At 40.2% G+C, this 13,308-nt stretch overlaps 1 long non-coding RNA gene across 1 annotated transcript; it reads right to left on the reverse strand.

The window, feature by feature from the left end:
- Positions 1-4,494: 4,494 nt before the first annotated feature.
- Positions 4,495-12,148, reverse strand: LOC127907644 (uncharacterized). Its single transcript, XR_008065268.1, has 2 exons — positions 10,968-12,148; positions 4,495-10,751 (listed from the first exon to the last, which is right to left on the reverse strand). It is a non-coding gene; the product is annotated as an uncharacterized LOC127907644 (long non-coding RNA).
- Positions 12,149-13,308: the final 1,160 nt, after the last annotated feature.

Genomic DNA, 13,308 nt, shown 5'->3' on the forward strand with positions numbered 1-13,308 from the left:
TTTCATCAGACCAGAGGACAGTTCTCCAAAAAGTATGATCTTTGTCCCCACATGCAGTTGCAAACCATAGTCTGGCTTTTTTTATGGCAGTTTTGGAGCAGAGGCCTTTTCCTTGCTGAGCGGCCTTTCAGGTCATATCGATATAGGACTCGTTTTACTGTGGATATAGATACTTTTGTACCTGTTTCCTCCAGCATCTTCACACGGTCCTTTGCTGTTGTTCTGGGATTGATTTGCACTTTTCGTACCAAAGTACGTTCATCTCTAGGAGACAGAACGCGTCTCCTTCCTGAGCGGTATGGCGGCTGCATGGGTCCATGGTGTTTATTCTTGCGTGCTATTGTTTGTACAGATGAACGTGGTACCTTCAGTAGAAACCTCCATAAGTCTGGTTCATCCTTGGAAGCAATTTCCAAACGCCTGAAGGTACCACGTTCATGTTATGTAAACTGAGCAAAAAAAGAAAAACAGCCCCTTTTCAAGACCCTGTCTTTCAAAGACAATTCTTAAAAATCAGAATAACTTCACATATCTTCATTGTAAAGGGTTTAAACACTGTTTCCCATGCTTGTTTAATGAACCATAAACAATTAATGAACATGCACCTGTGGAACGGTCGTTAAGACACTAACAGCTTACAGACGGTAGGCAATTAAGGTCACAGTTATGAAAACTTAGGACACTAAAGAGGCCTTTCTACTACCTCTGAAAAACACCAAAAGAAAGATGCCCAGGGTCCCTGCTCATCTGCGTGAACGTGCATTAGGCATGCTGCAAGGAGGCATGAGGACTGCAGATGTGGCCAGGGCAATAAATTGCAATGTCCGTACTGTGAGACGCCTAAGACAGCGCTACAGGGAGACAGGACGGACAGCTGATCATCCTTGCAGTGGCAGACCATGTGTAACAACACCTGCACAGGATCGGTACATCCGAATATCACACCTGCGGGACAGGTACAAGATGGCAACAACAACTTCCCGAGTTAGACCAGGAACGCACAATAACCTCCATCAGTGCTCAGACTGTCCACAATAGGCTGAGAGAGGCTGGACTGAGGGCTTGTAGGCCCATTGTAAGGCAGGTCCTCACCAGACATCACCGGCAACAACGTTGCCTATGGGCAAAAACCCACCTTCGCTGGACCAGACAAGACTGGCAAAAAGTGCTCTTCACTGATGAGTTGCTGTTTTGTTTCACCAGGGGTGATGGTCAGATTTGTGTTTATCGTCGAAGGAATGAGCGTTACACCGAGGCCTGTACTCTGGAACAGGATCGACTTGGAGGTGGAGGGGCCGTCATGGTCTGGGGCGGTGTGTCCCAGCATCATTGGACTGAGCTTGTTGTCATTGCAGGCAATCTCAAAGCTGTGCATTACATGGAAGACATCCTCCTCCCTCATGTGGTACCCTTCTTGCAGGTTCATCCTGACATGACCCTCCAGCATGACAATGCCATCAGCTATACTGCTCGTTCTGTGTGTGATTTCCTGCAAGACAGGAATGTCAGTGTTCTGCCATGGCCAGCAAAGAGCCCAGATCTCAATCCCATTGAGCACGTCTGGGACCTGTTGGATCGAAGGGTGAGGGCTAGGGCAATTCCCCCCAGAAATGTCTGGGAACTTGCAGGTGCCTTGGTGGAAGAGTGGGGTAACATCTCACAGCAAGAACTGGCAAATCTGGTTCAGGCCATGAGGAGGAGATGCACTGCAGTGCTTAATGCAGCGGGTGGCCACACCAGATACTGACGGTTACTTTTTATTTTGACCCCCCCTTTGTTCAGGGACACATTACTCCATTTCTGTTAGTCACGTCTGTGGAACTTCTTCAGTTTATGTCTCAGTTGTTGAATCTTGTTACGTTCGTAGAAATATTTACACATGTTAAGTTTGCTGAAAATAAACGCAGTTGACAGTGAGAGGACGTTTCTTTACTTGCTGCATTTATTTATTCCCGTTCTGAACAGAACCGAAGACAACCTGAGTTTATATGTACAGTGCATTCAGAAAGTATTCAGAACCCTTACCTTTTTCCACATTTTGTTACATTACAACCTTATTCTGAAATGAATTACATTATTTTTTTCCCTCATCAGTCTACACACAATACCCCAAAATGACAAAGCGAAAATGTTTTTTTTAGACAAATGTATTGAAAATAAGTATTCAGATCCTTTGCCCTGAGACTTGAAATTGAGCTCAGGTGCATCCTGTTTCCATTGATCATCCTTGAGATGTTTCTACAACTTGATTTGAGTCCACCTGTGGTTAATTCAACTGTGGAGATGGGAGAACCTTCCAGAAGGACAATCATCTCTGCAGCTGTCACGGATCCCTCTGGAACTTTCATCACGCACACCTGTCCCCTAAACTAGCTAGCTAAATTGCCATAAATGTTTAATGCTTTTCGACCTGTTCCCAAATTAATGTAATTGGTTCAGAGTTTGTTTTGATATTTTATTTTGCTTGTCGTGATCGCATTTGGTGTGGGGGGGACAAAATAAATATATGCACGATGGCGCACTCGCGCAGCCGGTTTGGGTTCGGTGTAAACTGTAATCACTGCCAAAGGTGTTCAACAAAGTACTGAGTAAAGGGTCTGAATACTTATGTAAATGTGATATTCGTTTGTCCGTTTATAAATTTGCACAAAAAAAGTGTTTTTGCTTTGTCATTATGGGGTATTATTGTGTGTAGATTGAGGAAGGGAGGGGGGGGGGCAATTTAATCAACTTTAGAATAAGGCTGTAACAAAATGTGGAAAAAGTCAAGAGGTCTGAATACATTCCGAGGGTATTTTCATAGATATCTTAAAGCACTTTATAGATCTAGTCCCCCCATTTGAAGGGAATAGATCCATCATAACTATTTGGACAAATTTCAGCTAGATGGCTCTAGTTGAACAAACCTAACGCAATAGTAAATCTAAGCGCTGGCGGTAGCAACAGGTTCAGGGGTGTGTCAGAAATATTTTTGCTATTTTCACAACCGGAATTATGGGCGCAGTAGCTGGCGGTGGCACGAAAGGGCTGGGTTTTGATGAATAAACAAGCTGTGGGAGTGTAGAGGCTTGGCACCTCACTGGCCAATCAGAACGTGCCCCTTGACTAAATATGTGGTTGCTTCAAGTTGTGTATTTACAGTCTTATGTATTGCATTGTCTTCAACTCCAATTCAAATGTTAGTCCATTATAACCTAGTTCATTAAATAGCCTGCCCCATATTTGCTAAATACCGGTATGTTGAACATGTTTGCAGTCCACATTGTTCTATTTGCATTACTTAAATATGTAAGTACATTTTTAAATACATTTACATTACATTTAAGTCATTTAGCAGATGCTCTTATCCAGAGCGACTTACAAATTGGTGCATTCACCTTATGACATCCAGTGGAACAGCCACTTTACAATAGTGCATCTAAATCTTTTAAGGGGGGTGAGAAGGATTACTTTATCCTATCCTAGGTATTCCTTAAAGAGGTGGGGTTTCAGGTGTCTCCGGAAGGTGGTGATTGACTCCGCTGTCCTGGCGTCGTGAGGGAGTTTGTTCCACCATTGGGGGGCCAGAGCAGCGAACAGTTTTGACTGGGCTGAGCGGGAACTGTACTTCCTCAGTGGTAGGGAGGCGAGCAGGCCAGAGGTGGATGAACGCAGTGCCCTTATAGGCTATAGGATTCACACTGACATAGGGGCTAGGCCTACTGTAAATTAGTCTGGATATGGACATACCAAACGTAGTCAATAAGCAAGTTTAGGCTATTGATAAGGTCTTCAAAGACAGTGTATGATTCTAATCAAATATGACTGAACTAAACAACAACTTGTTTTAAATACAGTTGGGCACCATAATTGCTCCCCATGGGCATAAAACACAGACAAGGCAAATTAAGACTATGGAGGGCTTTTACGCACATCCAAACTTTTCATAGGAGCTGGACAAAGATCCAATATAAAGAGAAAGGGGGAATGTCCACTGACCGCTGTACCGCTCGAAAATGTAATGGTTTATAAACATCATGGAACAGTCTTGCATATCATTTTTGCACTTCTCCAGGAATAGCAGATGGATTTACATTGCATTCGAGCCATGTACGTTCCTCACTACAAACCCATGGAAGGTGAATCTCTCTAAATAAGAAGCATAATATTATAAATCACTCCTCTCGTCCCGTGGCACTGGCACTGTGTGCACGCGTAGGCCTTCACGTGCAACACTTGCACGTCTATAGCACATACTAGGCTCCTGTTAATTGTGTCGTTGCCTATGTGCGAGGCAGATTCTCAAAACAATCTGCAGTTGATACGGCATTATAGGAAGACTGACTAGTTTGGACTGGAGCGTGTCTTTGGTAATCGGACGAGGAGCGCTCTATGAAAATGGGGATGGACATCCGACTTGGAACAAGAGAAATTAAATATGCAGGTGTGTGAATTGTAAATAATGAAAACGCATGAAGGCAAACAACGCAAAAATATTTCAAAGCACTCTCAGTAGACCATTTAAAACTCCTTTATTCATAGGCTAGTTGGCTGAATGCCCAGGATAAAAATAGACACATCCAATGCTGCTAAACCAGCATTGATTAAGAGGTGGGTAGGCTATGCTTGGTTTTTATTCAAATTAAATTAAATGAGGGGGGGAGGATTCATTGGCACAAAAGGCACTTTTCTCTTCCCATGGGCACTGTATGTCATGGCTGAATAGGCTGCGCTTCTGCTCTCAAAATCCATGCCATTATATCAACTGCGTTACTGATAAGACCTGCTTTTTGTGGGTCTTGAAACATCGCATTAGCACTGCATGAAATTGTCACTTTTGCAAATGTAAAAAAAAGCTCAATCTGCAGATGCTACATCCATTTTTGGATTTATAAATTAATCATATTCTGGAAGAATTTAACTCATAAATGCTTCATGAGTTTAGTTCAACTGTCATACCCCATCACTACCCAAAATATATTTATTTTACTCCATTGTTTGTAGACAAAGTAAATGTTAACAAACACCATATAGCAGCAAATCAGTTTAAAACCATAAAGTTGATACCATGACTGGTCAGTCCTTGAATCCGTAGTTCTGTCTATGTATTTTAGTGGTTACGTTTCTCAAGCCCCATTCCTCATCTTTTTACCGAAATGGTTGGGGAGTGAGCTTTGTTATTGTTTCAACTGCTGATTGCTGCTTCAAGGACACACCTAAAACATGTCCACCCTTCCCATCTCAGGGCAAACGAGTTGATGTTTGGCAGGTAAATTGCTTAACCTGGCGTTAAGGGCTGGAAAATGCCAGGGCGCATTCTATTTGTATTTTTTTTTATGACGAAATTGAAAACTAACGTGTGTTTGACACTTGCGCCTCAATGCCAGCCGAATATAGAACCCATAGTGTATTAAAGTAGTCAAGTTTGGTATTTGGTTACATATTCCTTGCACACAGAACACAATGACTACATCAAGCTTGTGACTTGTGAATGGTGAATAACATATTGTCATTTTGGAGTTACTTTTATTGTAAGTAAGAAGATGTTTGTGAAAGCATCCACATTCATGTAGAAGTTATCATGATTATGGATAATCGTGAAGGATGAGTAAGAAAGTTACAGAAGGAAAAAGTCATACCCCGCCCCCCCCAAAAATGCAAATCTGCCCCATTATTGGTAATGATGAGAGATTAGCATGCTTTGATGTAGCCTCTAACGTTCTCATTCCTCATTAAGAACAATCCTGAATGAATCATGAATAATAATGGCATTATCAGGTTTGATTTAGAAGCGTTCAGAAACACCTTATATACTCATTCACCATTCAGTTCCTATTTGGGAAAACATTACCCAAAACAAACTGCACATGCATCCAACGAGTTTGTAGAGTCACAAGCTTGATGTTGTCATTGTGTGTTAGGATTATGGGACCAAATACACTTTGTACTACTACACTATAAGTGAAATTTGTCCACATACTTATGGCATCTTCAAATGGGTGGACTAGATCTATAAAGTGCTTCCATTTCTAAATGGAAAGCAGATATGCATGAAAATACACAAATAAAAAGGTGACATTCTGTATTGTCACCTCATATGAAACATTTGATCTCAAATCCAATGTTGGAGTATAGAGACAAATGTAACATTTTAGCATCACAGCCTAAATGCATATGTACGGGAGTGTATGTTGTCTGTCAATTCTCTGTGTAGCATGGTGCTTTTTCATTAGCAATCTATTTTGTAAAGTGTATCAAGTAATTCAGCTTCTTAGCAGCTATTGGAACTACAGTGCCTTGCAAAAGTATTCATCCCTCTTAGTGTTTTTCCTATTTTGTTGCATTACAACCTGTAATTGAAATGGATTTTAATTTGGATTTCATGTAACGGACATACACAAAATAGGCCAAATTGGTTAAGTAAAATGAAAAAAAAATAACTTGTTTCAATTAAAAAAAAAAAAAATGGAAAAGTATTGCATGCATATGTATTCACCCTCTTTGCTATGAAGCCCCTAAATATGAGCTGGTGCAACCAATTACCTTCAGAAGTCACATAATTAGTTAGATTGCACACAGGTGGACTTTATTTAAGTGTCACATGATCTCAGTAAATATACACCTGATCCGAACGGCTCCAGAGTCTGCAACACCACTAAGCAAGGGGCACCACCAAGCAAGTGGCACCATGAAGACCAAGGAGCTCTCCAAACAGGTCAGGGACAAAGTTGTGGAGAAGTACAGATCGGTGTTGGGTTATAAAAAAAATATCAGAAACTTTGAACATCCCATAGATGTCATCCCAACATCTTATAGAGACATATCCCAATACTTTCACAAGACACTGTATATAATGCCTCTGATCATTAATAAATCACAAGTGGACAGACATTATTTCAAGCAAAAATGTTACCAAGCTAGAAAAACTGGTTTGCCCAAGGGGTTTGTTCTAACTAAGCCAGAAAGTTAAAACAAACGAACCCATGCTCTTACTAGATTAGTGGGTTCAGGCGCCTACAGGCACACAGTACATACGACTTAAAGGAAAACTCCACCCAAAAACCATATTTTGGTATTTGTTTCATTAGTGCATTGTTGATATAGTCTTAAGTTCAAGGTTTATGCAGTGCCTTCAGAAATAATTTCAAATGGATTCAACTGAGATGTGTCACAGGCCTACACACAATAGCCAATAATGTCAGAGGTATTATGTTTATAGAACATTTTTGAAATTACAAATGAAAAGCTGAAATGTCTTGAGTCAATAAGTATTCAAACTCTGTTATGACAAGCCTAAATAACTTCAGGAGGAAAATGTTGCTTAACAAGTCACATAATAAGTTGCATGGACTCACTCTGTGTGCAATAATAGCGTTTAACACAATTTTTTAATGACTTCCGCATCTTTGTACCCCACACATACAATTATCTGTAATGTTCCTCAGTCGAGCAGTGAATTTCAAACACAGATTCAACCACAAAGACCAGGTTAGGTTTTCCAATGCCTCGCAAAGAAGGGCACCTATTGGTAGATATCCCTTTGGTGAAGTTATTAATTACACTTTGGATGGTTTATCAATACACCCAGTCACTACAAAGATACAAGCGTCCTTCATAACTCAGGTGCCGGAGAGGAAGGAGGCCAATGGTGACTTTAAAACAGTTGCAGAGTTTAATGGCTGAGGATGGATCAACAACATTGTAGTTACTACACAATACAAACCTAAATGGAGGGTGGTAGGTAGCCTAGTGGTTAAAAGCGTTGTACCAAAGATGCTGGTTTGAATCCTCAAGCAAGATAGTTGAAAATATGTTGTTGTGCCCTTGAGCAAGGCGCTTAACCCTAATTGCTCCTATAAGTATCTCTGGATAAGCATGTCTGCTAAATTACTAAAATGTATAACATTTATATGACAGAGTAAAAAGAAGCCTGTACAGAATAAAAATATTCTGAAACATGCACCCTGTTTGCAATAAGCCTCTAAAGTAAAACTGCAAAAATTGAACATTATGCCATGAATACAAAGTATTATGCTTGAAGCAAATCCAGCACAATGCATCACTGAGTATAACTTCATATTTTCAAGCATGTTGGTGGCTGCATCATGTTATGGGTACGCTTGTCATCGGCAATAACTAGGGAGTTTTTTTGGGGATATAAAAGATACTGAATAGAGCTGAGCACAGGCAAAATCCTAGAGGAATACCTAGTTCAGTCTGCTTTCCAAAAGACACTGGAAGACAAGTTCACCTTTCAGCAGGACAATAATCAAAAACACAAGGCCAAATATACACTAGAGTTACTTACCAAGACAATATTGAATGTTCCTGAGTGGCCTAGTCACAGTTTTGACTTAAATCGACTTGAAGATCTATGGTAAGACTTGAAAATAGCTGTCCAGCAATGATCAACAACCAACTTGACAGAGCTTGAAGAATTTTTAAAAAGAATAATGTGCAAATATTGCACAATCCAGGTGTTCAAAGCTCTTCATTTAAGAGACTCACAGCTGTAATCACTGACAAAGGTGATTCTAACATTGACTTAGGGGTGTGAATAAATGAGATATTTCTGTATTTCATTTTCAATACAATTGCAAACATTTCTAAAAACTTGTTTTCACTTTGTTATTAAGTGTGTAGATGGATGAGAAAAATATATTTAATCTATTTTGAATTCAGACTGTAACACAACAAAATATGGAACAAGTCAAAGGGTATGAATACTTTCTGAAGGCACTGTAACATAAGAAATACACCCGGTATGATGTAAATAGTCCGGGTGGATATTTTATTAATTGTTCAGCAGTCTTATGGCTTGGGTAAAAGTTGTTAAGGAGCCTTTTGGACCTAGACTTGGCACTCCAGTACCACTTGCTGTGCGGAAGCAGAGAAAACAGTCTTATGACCTGGGTGACTGGATTCTTAAAACAGTTTTTGGGCCTTCCTCAGACATCGCCTAGTATATACAGTGCCTTGCAAAAGTATTCACCCCCCCTTGGTATTTTTCCTATTTTGCTGCCTTACAACCTGAAATTAAAATAGGTTTTTTGGGGGGTTTGTATCATTTGATTTACACAACATACCTACCACTTTGAAGATACGAAATATTTTTTATTACCACTTCGATTTCTGCCCATTCTTCAAGGCAAAACAGCTCCAGCTCCTTCAAGCTGCTCCAGCTCCTTTAAGTCATACCACAGATTCTCATTTAAATGTTTCCCCTTAAACCATTAAAGTGTTGCTTTAGCAGTATGCATCGGGTCATTGCCCTGCTGGAAGGTGAACCTCCGTCCCAATCGCAAATCTTTGAAGACTGAAACAGGTTTCCCTCAAGAATTGTCCTGTATTTAGCTCCATCATTCCTTCAATTCTGACCAGTTTCCCAGTCCCTGCTGATGAAAAACATCCGCACAACATGATGCGGCCACCACCATGCTTCACTGTGGGGATGCTGTTCTCGGGGTGATGAGAGATGTTGGGTTTGTGCCAAACATAGCGTTTTCCTTGATGGCCAAAAAGCTCAATTTTAGTCTCATCTGACCAGAGTACCTTCTTCCATATGTTTGGGGAGGCACCCACATGTCTTTTGCCAACAACAACAACAACAACAACAACAACAACAAAATAAATTCTTTAAGCAATGTCTTTTTTTTATGGCCACTTCCGTAAAGCCCAGTTCTGTGGAGTGTATGGCTTAAAGTGGTCCTATGGACAGATACTCCAATCTCCGCTGTGTAGCTTTGCAGCTCCTTCAGGGTTCTTTGGTCTCTTTGTTCCCTCTCTGATTAATGCCCTCCTTGTCTGGTCCGTGACTTTTGGTGTGCGGCCCTCTCTTGGAAGATTTGTTGTGGTGCATTATTCTTTCCATTTTTTTTAACAATGGTTTTAATGGTTTCTGATATTTTTTTTGAACCCAACTCTGATCTGTACTCCGCAACTTTGTCCCTGACCTGTTTGGAGAACTCCTTGATCTTCATGGTGCCGCTTGTTTGGTGCCCCTTGCTTAGTGGTGTTGCAGACTCTGCGGCCTTTTAGAACAGGTGTGTATATATACTGACATCATGTGACAGATCATGTGACATTTAAATTGCACATGTGGACTTTATTTAATTATTTATGTGACTTCTGAAGGTAATTGGTCACACCAGATCTTATTTCGGGGCTTCATAGCAAAGGGGGTGAATACATCTGTACGCACCACTTTTCCGTTTTTTTTTTCTCACTTAACCAATTTGGCCTATTTTGTGTATGTCCATGACATGAAATCCAAATAAAAATCCATTTAAATTACAGGTTGTAATGCAACAAAATAGGAAAAATGCCAAGGGGGTGAATACTTTTGCAAGGCACTGTAGGTCCTGGATGACAGGAAGCTTGGCCCCAGTGATGTACTGGGCCATATGCACTGCCTTCTGTTAGGCCTTGCGGTTATATGCCGAGCAGTTTCCATACCAGGAGGTGATGCAACCAGTCAGGATGTTCTCGATGGTGCAGCTGGGGACGCAGGATCTGGGGACGCATGCCAAATATTTTCAGTCTCTTGAAGGTGTGTTTGGACCATGATAGTTTGTTGGTGATGTGGACACCAAGGAACTTGAAACTCTCCACCCACTCCCCTACAGCCCCGTCAATGTTAATGGGGGCCTGTTCCAGGTTAAAGGTATGTTGTTGTTTTGGTGGATATGATTTTGCTGTAAATAAGCTGATCTTTTCACAGCCTCTTTCTGCAGCTTGGGGTAGGCTGCATGACCTTTCACCACATGGTCAATCTGAGGTAGGAGAAAAAAAGTGTGGTTTTGTGGATCTAGTTTGAGCAAACCTAGTCATCAAGGCTTACTGTGTCAAAAAATGTCAGTGTATAATGTAGCTGATTACTTCAGGTCACAACTACATGGTTTTCTTTCTCTCCTTCTAAAAATGAGACTGGGACACCAGGTGTGTGGGTTCTCAGGCCAATCAGTGACATGAATTGATCAATTACCTACCAGGTATGGAGAAGAGAGAACCCCAGCAAAACAGCAGCTCTGCAGGGCCAAGGGCCTGTAGTTGAATAAGCCTGATCTAGCAGGACCCAGGTGGCGCAGAGCGGAACTGACTAGTCTTCCAGTAGCACTCTGTCCTCCCTCGTTGAGCCACAGGTCAGGCACCATGGTGGACAGGTAGGGTCTCCACACCCCCGGGACAATCAGGGGCACCTGACTGATCTGAAACACCCTGGGACAGAAGAACACATAGGGGGCCACTGAGCTATGTGCTTCAACACAGCTTGTACAGGCTCCCTAAACAGTGTTTTGTTGATTTTAAATAAGCTCTTTTGGTTTGAATAATATTGAGTTTTTATTGTATACATATTGTGTTTTTGAGCCACGGATTTACAGATTGACTGACACGTTTTTGGCTGGCTAACTATCTTTTTGGCTTGGCTAACTAGCTAGCTAGCAGGCTAATATTTTTGTCTGAAAAATGCATCTGGACACAGTACTGCCTTTTTTGTTTCACCTGGTTGCCAATTCCTGATCTTCTGAGAACATAATTTGACGAGTTGCCTGAAGTGTGACAGGAATGGAAGATGGAGGAATACAGCAGGGCTGAGGCAGAGCACTCACAGTGAGGAAGACTGGCTACTATTTGTACTGTATTGCTTTAATTTTTTTTTATGAATTTGTATTTTATTAACACTTTGTTCTAGCTAACTATTTGTGTTGGTAGCTATCAAGTAAACACAATGATCACAACAATACAAAGCAAAGAGGCACTGAGTTTGAAGGTAGGCCTTGAAATACATCCACAGGTACACCACCAATTGACTCAAATGATGTCAATTAGCCTATCAGAAGCTTCTAAAGCCATGACATAATTTTCTGGAATTTTCCAAGCTTTTTAAAGGCACAGTCAAATTATTGTATGTAAACTGACCCACTGGAATTGTGATACAGTGAAATAATCTGTAAACAATAGTTGGAAGAATTACTTGTGTCATGCACAAAGTAGATGTCCTAACCAACTTGCCAAAAAATATAATTTGTTAACAAGAGAGAGTGGAGTGGTGTATGTGAACTTCCGACTTCAACTGTACACATACATACACATATCTTTTTTTATATATATATTTCCTTTATTACCCTCCAACCCTACCACCCCTCCCCAATTGGAGCAAACTAGTGAACAACAATGCTTAGACCTGTATTTCCAGCTTAAACATAATATATACATTTTATGGACAGTCTATTTTACAATATATATATATATATTGTAGAATAGTAAGAGTATATATATATATATATATATATATATATATATATATATATTGTAAAATAGACTGTCCATAAAATGTATATATTATGTTTAAGCTGGATATATATATATATATATATATATTTTTTTTTTAAACTCTTGTCTTCCTCTACCCTCAACCTCTCCCATATATTTATGATGTCCATCCGGTTTGATTTATTTTTGTCATATCTTTCAAAGTGTGCTTGTCAGTGTTGTAAATGACCATTGTAGCTGGAAACGGAAGATTAAAAAAAAAATGGAATATCTACACAGGTGTACAGAGGCCAATTATCAGCAACCATCACTTCTGTGTTCCAATGGCATGGTGTGTTAGCTAATCCAAGTTTATCATTTTTAAATGGATAATTGATCATTAGAAAACCCTTTTGCAATTATGTTAGCACAGCTGAAAACTGTTGTGCTGATTAACCTCTCTAGGGTAGGGGGCCGCATTCTGAATTTTGGATGACAAGCATGCCCAAATTAAACCGCCTGCCCAGAATATATGATATGCATATAACTGGTAGATCTGGATAGAAAACACTCTAAAGTTTCCAAACCTGTTAAAATAGTGTCTGAGTATAACAGAACTGATTTGGCAGGCGAAAACCTGAGAAAAATCTATTCAGGAAGTTTTTTTTGTTGGTTTTGTAGTTTTCTATTCAATGCCATTACAGTATCCATTGACTTAGGACTCAATTTGCAGTTCCTATGCCTTCCACTAGATGTCAAGTCTTTAGAAATTGTTTCAGGCTTGTATTCTTATAAATGAGGGAGTAAGACAGGTCTGAATGAGTGGACCCTGACGTGTCACAGAGCTTTTTCATGCGCAATCCCGAGAGAGTGCATTTCTTGTTTACCTTTTTATATTGACAACATTATTGTCCAGTTGAAATATTATAGATAATTTAGGCTAAAAACAACCTGAGGATTGAATATAAACATCGTTTGACATGTTTCTCTGAACTTTACGGATACAATTTGGATTTTTTTGTCTGCCTGTTTTGACTGCGTTTGAGCCTGTGGATTACTGAAGAAAACACGCAACCA

This window comes from Oncorhynchus keta, chromosome 15, assembly GCF_023373465.1.
Source record: "Oncorhynchus keta strain PuntledgeMale-10-30-2019 chromosome 15, Oket_V2, whole genome shotgun sequence".
In the NCBI taxonomy this organism is placed as follows: Eukaryota; Metazoa; Chordata; class Actinopteri; order Salmoniformes; family Salmonidae; genus Oncorhynchus; species Oncorhynchus keta.